General features: G+C 35.6%; 1 long non-coding RNA gene across 2 annotated transcripts; it reads right to left on the bottom strand.

The window, feature by feature from the left end:
- Window positions 1-5,338: 5,338 nt before the first annotated feature.
- Window positions 5,339-7,996, bottom strand: LOC110937241. Of its 2 annotated transcripts, none has more exons than XR_002590661.2 (3): window positions 7,755-7,996; window positions 7,343-7,483; window positions 5,339-5,756 (listed from the first exon to the last, which is right to left on the bottom strand). It is a non-coding gene; the product is annotated as an uncharacterized LOC110937241 (long non-coding RNA). The 2 variants fall into 2 exon arrangements; XR_002590662.2 differs by having other exon boundaries at window positions 7,773-7,996.
- Window positions 7,997-10,922: the final 2,926 nt, after the last annotated feature.

Genomic DNA, 10,922 nt, shown 5'->3' with positions numbered 1-10,922 from the left:
CCCAAAGATTTATCCTTTTTTATTGATTGTTTTTTGTTGTTTTATGTGGTGATTAGTAGAAAATATAGATGTATAAGAGTTTGACATTTTTATGTTTTTTGATGTTTTTTAGTTGTTCTAGACTTATATTTAATGATTTTGTTGTTTTATTTTAAGCTTTGTTTGTTTAAATGATTACTAATCAACATTTAAAACTAGGGCTTGAATGTTTGAAAATTAAAATTGAAAATTATGGACTATGGTATTGGCTGAACATGATTGTTTATTTTGTTTAAGTGTTTAGTGTTGTTTTATAAACTTACGGAGCAAATTTATATGTGACAAGAACCATGCGTAGAGAAGTTATGGCGCAATTTCTCAAGAGGAAAAGGGTTGGACCACTTTTTTGTGTGTTTAAGTTTCACAAATACACAAATAAAGATTAAAAAAAATCGACTTTCAATAAAAAGTTAAAGATCAGGCCGGTTGTGCAATCTGCTTATATTACCTTCCTGATCAAACTTCCAATATAATAGGTAGTTTTCTAAATTATAATATAATATTTCAATGGGTTAACATAGCAACCCAAGTGCAGAAGTGGTTGTATATTTATTGTTTTAAGCTTTGGTGGCTTTTGTATAGCAGGCGATTGTAGATATATATGGACCACTTCAGAAGTTAGGTAAGTTTCCATTTTCCAAAAACACATTTTAATGCATTTTACATATATCATATGACATGTGGATATGAAGATTCCAAAACAAAATTTTAGAAGATTGGTAAGAAAATGTACAACGTATACAGATGCATCGTATCTATAAAGCCACTGGGGGTGGTGCGTGATGGGGCAATAATCACGCGTGGAAGCTTATCAAATTCCACAGCCACCATGAAGTTCAACGAGTAATGGGATTGAGTCCGTGAAATTTTTCACGCGTGAAAAATGGATGGATGTGAGGGGGTGTGAGGGCTTATTGTTGGGTGATGTGAGTGATGACCATTGCCACTAAAAAAGGTTGTGAGTGATGAAAAAATGGTTGATCACATGGCGGAACTTGATTAGGTGTTGTGACTGATAAGTGATGACCACCCCCACCCCCTAAGTATTTATTTTCCTATGAGTCTGTTGTTTGTTTGTGCGCTCCGGTTTGGGGTTGCCGTTTTCTAATGAAGTTCCCCTTTAAAAAAAATATATATATTTTCCTATGAAAAGATGATTGGAAGATTGCACAGGAGAAAGTTTTATTGCCTCTAAAAAAGGTGGGTTTTTCTATTGCTAGTCTTTATGCTAATAATAAGCCATTGCTGCTCAATAGTTGTGCTAGCACGTCTCTTTGGTGCTCAAATTTCATAAGTTTAAACGAGACCAATTTTTAAACATAAATAAGGATCTGGTTAAAGTTAAACATTAACCTATCTTCTTTTCTTTTCAAAAAAAAAACCTATCTTCTTTATTTATTTATTTATTTATTTATTTATTTTTTGAACGGCCAACAGAATCAATCTTGAGCACTCTCGGAACACCCACTGGACAAACGGAGTACTCCGAGAGTAACCCGAGTCCACCACCAATTTCGAGGAAAACCCGGTAACCCACCCGCCCATAGGCACGACGATAAAATTACGGGTAAAACCGATTTGGCTCAAGGATCCAACCTAGGTTTCCCCGGGTCTCCTATCATTGCCCACCTCACTCTTGCACCCACTGGGAATTGAACCTACATCTCTTAAAAGAAATACAAGACTTCCACCACTTGATCTAAAAATCATTCCCAATCTATCTTCTTTATTAATAAGAAAGTTTGCAATTGGGTGAGGAAAGGATGAATATTCTAGAATATGTGTCTGTGATGAATATCTTGAAACCGAATTTCATCTCTTCCTTGAGTGACACATGGAAAGTAAATTGTGGGAGGGACGATCTTTGAATCTTCTTATCTTCCATATCCTTTCTAGTCACCCTAAAGAATGTTCTCATTAATCAACTTAGTCCATTTTCCAAAAGTTTTTATAAAATTCTTAGATGTTTTAGCTCACACCATATTTGAAATCACTTGGAGTTACAAAAACGATGTCACTTTCTAGTCTAACGAGCGAGAGGTGACACTCTTGAATGTGATATCAAGTTTTTCTTTTTTCGGGTTTTTTTTGGATGTAGAAATGCAAACTTAAATTGGATAGACCGGACTTCCAATCCAAGTTCATCTCTATCTCGCTTCTTGAAAATTTTCTGTTATCGTTTTTTTTGCTAGTTATTATTATTTTTTTTAAATTTCATAAGAAGAAAATGAAAGAATTTAGGTTACATGTGATCATAAAATGAAAAAACAAAAATGAAGGACAGTTTACGAGAGGGACCATTTTCTTGATTCAATTTAAAAGTCTAATGTGTAATAGTTTTGCGTGGTGTATTTTTCTCATATGTCTACATATTAAAAAAAAATCCATTTTACAAAATAAGGTCATGTCACGTGAAAACAAATATAGCTGTGAAAGATATTAAAATATTCAATGTAACGTAAAGATTAAACCCACGAGGGAAGAAATGATAAGGGAACTGCCAAAAGTCGCAGGATAATATAAAATCGATCATAATCATTATCAAATGGTATCGGTCACAATTGGAGGCACTTGTAAACTATTACCCTTTTTCTATATTTATAAATAACCATTACCCTTTTACTATTTTATAAATATTATAGGCTGTCTATGTGATACAACAGATAATATAGACATCGGTAATCACGTAACAAATTATTAAAAAAATAATAACAAATATTATACTCAAATTAAAAGAATAAAATACTCGTTTTTATGGTATAACTTTTTTTAAAAAGATTAACATATGAAAAGATTTTGATTACTTAAAAATATAGTTGGTTTAAAAGCTAAAAACATGTTTTAAAAGTAGTAATAATTTACACTCTTAAAATGATGTAATATTACATTTTTGTTCTATGTGTTATAATTTAAAATAGATATATACACACACCTGCATGGATTTAATATATAGGATTCGGCTTGAAATGCTCCTGTAATTTTTCTTAGTTAAGAGCATTCATATTTCTTTCTTCATCTCTATTTATATACACACACCTGCATGGATTTAATATATAGGATGGGCTCTTTTTTCTCCTGTTAGACTTGGGGTATAGATAGCCTTGAGTTGGGGCATTACTCGACACGTGGTAGGAGTAGCCTTCACCAGTCCACACCAAAAAAAGTAAGGTGTGGAAAAAGCGTGGCTAGACGGCGTTGGGGTATCATATGGCACCTAATTTTTTTCTATTTTTTTATATTAATGTAGAATTTACTAAATAATTTTAAAACCACATTTTATTTATAATAAATAACTACAATAAGAAAATACATTACATCACAAAAAAAAAAAATCAATCATCTTCATTGGAGTCTAAGCTAGGAAGTTTCGAAACATATTCTACCAAATCAGTTCGAAGGTTTGAATTTATTTGTCTTGACTCGATTAGATTGGTTTTGCTTTCTATCTTCGTCGGTAATGTCTTCGTTATTTAATTCGGGCTCCTCGCCATAATATTCAACAATTGCACATCCTTCATCCTTTAAAATCATGTTGTGTAGAATGATGCACGCGTACATCACGTTTCTTATTTGATCATATTCATACAATCGACAAGGCATGCTCAAAATGTGCCACCTTTTCTGCAAAACACCAAATGCTCACTCGATATCTTTGTGTGCCGCCATCTGAACTTTGTTAAACTTTATTCTTTTAGGATCTAGGGTTCCATCTCTTGAAAATGATTTCACAAAACAACATACTTAGGGTAAATTCGATCAACAAGATAGTACCCATACTTGTATTCAACCCCATTTACAAAAAATGTTCCTTTCGGTCCAATAGCATTTATTAGATCATTGAATAGGGGCGAGTTATGTATAATTTTTACATCGTTGTGTGAACCGGGCATACAAAAGAATGCATGCCAGATCCAAAGATCTTGTGATGCAGCCGCTTCAAGCATCATAGTCGGCATTCCATGATATCCACTTGTGTGAGAGCTTTGCCATGCAGTTGGACAAAGTTCCCACTCCCATTTCATACAATCTAAACTACCGATCATCCCGGGGAGACCATGATATTCAAGGTGATGTTCCAAAATTTGTTGCATATCACTAAACGTCAGTTTTCTCATATATCTTTTCATATATAGTTCAATGATATATACACAAAAATTATGAAGACTTTCCCTAGCCACTCGTGCCGACATTTTTATATAGTCGTCTATTATGTCGAAACTATTTCCGTAAGCTAATTGTCTTAGGGCGGCCGTAACCTTTTGCCACGTGGTAAATCCTAAATTACCATGCGCATCGGGTCTTTGTCGGAAAAAAAACATAATTATCCTCTAAATCCTGTGATATTCTTAAAAATAAATTTTTACTCATACGAAAACGACGCCTAAACATTCTTTCATCATACGTTGGTTCGGGTGAGAAATAATCGCTTACCAGCAAATCGTTTACGGTTTCACGTTCATGAAACAATATACTTCCTCCGTTTGGATTGGGGTTAGGAAGTCCCTTCATCTGCATCTTCAGCAGTAGCTTTCATAACCATCGTCACTGCTTATAATCACTACAAAAAAAATGAGTATGAGAGACTGAAAAATCAGTCTCCGATACATTCAAATCAGTCCCTCATGGTTATCGGGGACTGATTTGCTAGTCCCCAGTCAGTACCGGATACCTAGTACTAGATAGTGGTTTTAGTAACTAAAAATCAGTCTCCATTGTATGACACCAACAGGGACTAACAGTCAGTCTCTAATAAGTAAAAATTCAGTCCTTAATTTGCCTGCAGGTACCATGTCATTTCAGTCTCCGATATATTTCTTGAGTGACTGTAAATCGGTCTTGGATACCATGATATTTCAGTCCCTAATGTATGACTTTAGGGACTGAAAATCAGTCCTCTAGCATGTCGATATTGTCCCTAATACGTTTTGTGAGGTTTAGAATTCATATCAAATCAGTCTTTAATAAGGTGTTTAAAAGACTGAGATTTAGTCACAGGCACCACACGTTTCAGTCTTTAATATGCTTCTTTTAGGGACTGAATATTAATCTTACGTAGCATGTTATTTTAGTCCTTAATATGTTTTTTGAGACTGAAAATCAGTATCTCATAACAAATGTTTTCTGTCTCCAATATTCTTATTTACCTGTCCCTAATACGTTCCTTCGGAGACTCAAAAGTAGTCTCTGATACTAAGTTTTTGATACAAGCTTTATTCGGTCCGAATATGAATTTACAGTCCCTAATGTATTTCATTTCAAGAGTGTAATAATCTTCAATATGATGTCATTTCATTCGCTATGTATCCAACCAAGAATATCATAACACATTAATTATAAAGTTTAAAACAATTGACAATTAAACATACAAATTAATTAACTTGGTTGATCAATTCTAAAATATAAAACAATATTAGATAAATCAACTAATAATATGTAGGGAATAAGTTTTAACTAACATCCTATGTCAGGTCATCAACGCAACTATTGCTAATATTGCTCTTTGTGTTGTCTTAGTTTCTTCTTGTTCGGTTTCAGTTCCTCCTCCTCGATTGTTATAACCTGACTCTGATGATCTTCGGTATCACTTGAAGTTAGCTAATACGATTTAGCTACCAATATCATCCAATGATTCTCTTGGCTCAACATAAGTCTAACACCTATCTCCCATATGAAAACCACACCATGATGACATGCAGTCACTATCTTAAGTGCCATTACTGCAAGAAAAATCAGTTTGTTGTTATAAATGTATATAACATTTTTAATTTATAGGTCTCATATGATGCAAGGTAAAATAATATGTGACTTAACGGGCCCAATAAAATTGAACCGGAGAGAAATAACAAGAGTATCTACTTAATAAGAATACAAGTAAAATAAAGTCGGGTAAACAAGTGACATCTTACCATATATACTCAAAATAAAAGTTGGGTAAACAAGTTACATCTTATCATAATGTTAACGTGAAAGAAGAATGTTTACCTATTTTCAACATGTTTTCAGCAAGAAAGTAATTTAGCAATTAACAACCAAACTTTATGACACATAGAACCATACATGATCTGCTTTATGCTTTCATTTAGTTCCTTGTCATACAAATTCTAGATTTCTAGATCTTTTTAGACAAAGAGATAAATACATAACAAAAAGAGGCTAGTTCTTGTTCAATTCACATGAAAAATTACAACTTTATAAAATAGAGAGACCCAAAGGACGGGCTAATAGTAAGTAAGTAATTAAACTACGCACAATATAATTAATAAAACTGCAGATTGCAATATCAAGTCAAGTTTTCAAAAATGTTAGGTTTGATTTTTTTTTTAATCTTGGATGGGTAACAGGTTAAAAAGAAATGGGTCAAGGAGGATAGCTAACCAAAAGTGTATTTTTAATGCAAAGCAAGTTAATGCTTTGGAGCAAACACCTATGATTAGATATTTTACAAATAAGAAAACACTCAAAGGTTATAGGGTTTAAACGAGACAAGTTATTCTCATGTGCTACTCGAAATCAGATTGAAACTAGATGATCTTGTACAAGCTTGAGCCTGAGCCTACAAGTAAGCTTGTTTAGTAATGAGCCTCAACTTCACTTATCGAGCTGAAGCTCGAGCTCTTGCTGACTTGAGAGCCTAAACGAGCCAATTATTTATAGTATGATTTATATATAACTAAGACTATCCACATCAAGGATGTTTGTAGGTGACATGGAGGGTGTTCATTCCTATGTGGAGGGCATTTGTGAGAGAGATGAATTAGTGGGTGTTGTAGAGGATGACATGGAGGGTGTTCATTCTTCACAATTCTTGGGGAAGAATGGTGAAGAATGGGCTAATGGTGGGTCCTTTCTTTTTTTTTTTATAAGGTTGTTTGTAAGAAGGATATATATGTTATTGTTGTGGGTAAAAAGTGTTTGTGGGAAGAATAAGTGAAAAGCTGATGTAGCATGCTGATTAGGCTGTTTGTAGAAAGGATAGCCTTTCACTGATGCGGATAGTCTAATATAAGTTAAATAATAAACAAGCTAAGCTCGAGCTTTATAAACAAAGCTCAATCCGAGCCGAGCTCAAGCTTTCATAAGTTAATCGAGCTTAAGCCTAGCCGGGTTTGAGTTCGGCTCCATTCGTTTGCACCCCTACTCAGCAGCAAACACATGTAAAAACAGAATGAAGTACTTGGTTGGCATACGCATACTTAAGGCAAACTAATAATAAATAATATTGTTGCATTAGTTCAAACAATATCAAGCCACAACTTCAATTCTTCAAACCAATTGTGTAAAATATTGCAATTGATGAACTTACCTCAACCAAATTAGGACCAGATGGTTTAGTTCTTGATACCTTACTAAAAGGAAATGATCAACGTCCCATCAACCAGAATGCCTTTTACTTTTGTGTCTATTTTCCATTCATGAAGAAAACTTTTGTAACTTAGATCCATATCTGCATTTAGCACGAGAGATAAGAAAAAAAAAAGTTAATTCCCATTTTGTACTTCATATCAAGAAAGTACTAAACTCATCCATCTCTTTTTTCATTGCTTCATAACTGTAGGTAGTATTTGTTATTTATATAATTAAGTGTTATGTATCGTCTTCTTGAAATCAAATCAGTGACATCGGACCTTTCATGTGACGATTATTCAGCAGCATAAACAAGAATACATCAAAATATAACAATGAAATCAAGATTAAGGGAGATTCAACCTGCTTACCAGAGATTTTAGCCTTACCTCTTCCTGGTTCAACTATCCCGTCGCACGCGCGCTAGTACCACAACAACCACTGCGACCGATGAGTCCCCATATTCCTATCGTAGCCACCGCACACCCTGGTTTAGATTCTGTAACAATTGTCTCCCCTGCAGTAACAAAAAAAACCCTCTTTTTGAGCCTAGGTAGGTTAAAGAGGGAGGGAGCCGGGAGGAGGGAGATCAAAAGTTTTGATTTTTCATTTGATGAAAAGTGGGCGGGAACTCTTTTTGAGGATATACTTTTCCTTAAACTTTTAACCAATAAAAATAAAATAGCTAATATTTAGGTTTATGTGATATTTAATGAAAAAACAAGAATTTAATGATAACGTACATGTATAAATAAGGGATAAGCATTTGGTACTGGGTACTGGTACCGTACCTGTAACAGTACAGAATTTTTCGGTACCTGTTCCCACTTTTTGATATTTTCGATATCGGTATCGGTTCGATACGGTTTTACCTTCAAATACCGGTACCCGTAATGGTACCGAATAGCACCGCTACCCAATTTTGATGATTACAAGGGAATGAAAAAATGGTGTTTGGTTGGTCAATGGAATGGAATCACCCATTCCAAAATGCATTCCATTTCCTCAAAATCATTCCTTCCACCCCCCATGTTTTTTTTCCATTCCATCCCCTCTTGCACCATTCATCAACAACACCACAACCCACCGCCACCACCACCCACCACCGACGCCATCACCGGCACCACCTCACCCCGACAGCCACCGTCGCCGCCGCCACCCACTCGCCACTGTTATCACCCACAACTGCGATTAACCGCTAATGACACTCGCCGCCGCCACCGCCGCCCTCCACCACCATCGTCAACGCCACCACCAACCGCCGCCGCCGCCACCAACCGCCACCTCTACTGCCACCCACCACCAACGACCACCTTGCCACCACCACCACTCGTTGTCGCCGCCGCACCGCCACTCGCCGCCACCACCACCACCCATCGCCGCCGCCGACACCCACCACCGCCACCTATAACCACCCAAAATCATTACCACCGACCAACACCACCACCACTCACCGCTGATTTTATTACTCCGTTTTTTTCTTGCCTACCGAACAATACACAATAATAACTCATTCCATTCACACATGGTAACCAAACAAGACATGGAATGGTAATGATCCATTGCATTCCCTCGTCCATTCCATTACCTCATCTCCATTCCTTCGTCCATTCCATTACCCCATACCAAACAGACCCTTAGTTTTTTTGTTAGATAGGATTTTATTAAGTCATATCGTGTTGCACTAATTTTTAATGATATGTATCCTAGGTAAATAGTATGTCCATGCCTAGCCAAGCTTAGCTTTGGATAATCAATATAGCTCATAGAGAAAAATAATAGATCATACATGTCTTAGTGATTCATATTAGGTGTTTATAGCTATCCCTTATCAAGCCATGGTGAGTTTTAAGAGTTACAATAGCTCATAGCGAGGCATAATGGGTGTCATTATATCACAATAGGGTCTCTAATGTGTTAGATTTGATAAATTATTTTCATGACTAACCATGAGTGACCAAAGTTTGTCCTTGTTTGAGTAAGTGAGAGTTTGTTTAACAAACATAGTATTGTAGACTAAATTCAGTACACGAATTTTTAGGACAAAATTACAATTTTAAAATACAATTCATTGAAATGGTGGAAAATGCGTTGAGTATTGTAGATTAAATATCAATGCCTAATTATTTCATTACAAAACTCTTAAGAGACCGAATTTTAGTTTTAAATAAGGCTACTTATAAGAAGTTTGAGACTAATTTTCAATCTCTGATACTTCCTTTAAAATGGTAGAACTTAAGCCAAATAAGTGGATACTAAAAGTCAATCCTTAATCCTTCTATATATAAAAGACGTTTATGACTGAAAAATCAATCCTTAACTCGTTCTGTTTTTTATTTGTTATTATTTTTGGAATATTAAGAACTCAGTCGCCCGATACATTTGCTCCATTTTTCATTACATAGGAAACTTTTTAGGACTGAATTTTAGTTACCAAAGAAATTACATTCGAAACTTTATATTGTGCAACATATTTGAGACTGAAGTTTAGTTACTGATAATTTCCTTTACGAAAATGCATTCAAAACTGAATATCAATCCCTAGTTCTGCCTGTCTTGAATATATTAAGAACGGATATTCAGTCCCTGATATGTTCCCTCTATACTAGAGACAAAAGATTAGTCTCCAATACATTTGTGCATTTTTCATCATAGAGGGAACATATTTAAGACTGAAATTTAGTAGCCAATAAATTTCCCTCCAAAAATTTATATGGCATAAACATATTTGTGACTGAAATTTAGTCTCAAATAAGGTGTCAAGATATTAGCGGCTGATTATCGGTCACTAAAACATGCCACACAGAAATCAGTCCCCAATGTTATTAGTAACTGATAAATCAGTCCTAGATATTACATATTTGAGACTGATATATCAGTCCCTGATAATTTAGTCTTTAATGGTCACTTTTCTTGTAGTGAATATTAATTCCGCCCGGCGTCGGATGAGGATGACAAAACAAATTTATCATACGAATCGCTTGAACTTGAATAATCTATTTTATATATTTTTGAATTTTGGATGGTAAAAATGAGTAAGAAATGTTTGGTTTATATAGAAAATAATTAAAAGATTTTTTTGTTGGCCATGCCTAACGGCTAGCCCAACGGTTATCAAATAGTAGCCAATCAAACCCAGCGATGTCACCTCAGTCCCCCGCCTCACGCCAGGCTCAATCCCCACGCCAGCGCGGCAACGCCATGGCCAACGCTAGCCGGGTGTGGAATAGCCAGCGTTTTTGGCATTCCGCCGCCCCAACCCACACCCCACACCTCGTAGTCTTACGTTTCTGGGTTTTGATTTATCACGTCTGCAAATGATGATGGGTTGAAGGTTTCTTCAATCTTCTATCGCTAGGAAGATTGAAAGTGGGAGTCACAAAGATTTTCGAAAAGAACGAGGGAGAGAGAGAGAGAGAAAGAAATAGAGAGGGCATCGTGTTCAATTCCGGCGAACTCCTGCCGGCGATGGCAACACCAGCCTTCGCACTCCTTCATATTCTGTTTTATGTTTCTTGTTGTGTGTCGTGTTCCTTCTA

This window comes from Helianthus annuus, chromosome 4 (genome assembly GCF_002127325.2).
Source record: "Helianthus annuus cultivar XRQ/B chromosome 4, HanXRQr2.0-SUNRISE, whole genome shotgun sequence".
In the NCBI taxonomy this organism is placed as follows: Eukaryota; Viridiplantae; Streptophyta; class Magnoliopsida; order Asterales; family Asteraceae; genus Helianthus; species Helianthus annuus.
The sequence above is the reverse complement of the archived record's forward strand: the minus strand, read 5'-3'. Positions and strand labels throughout refer to the sequence as shown.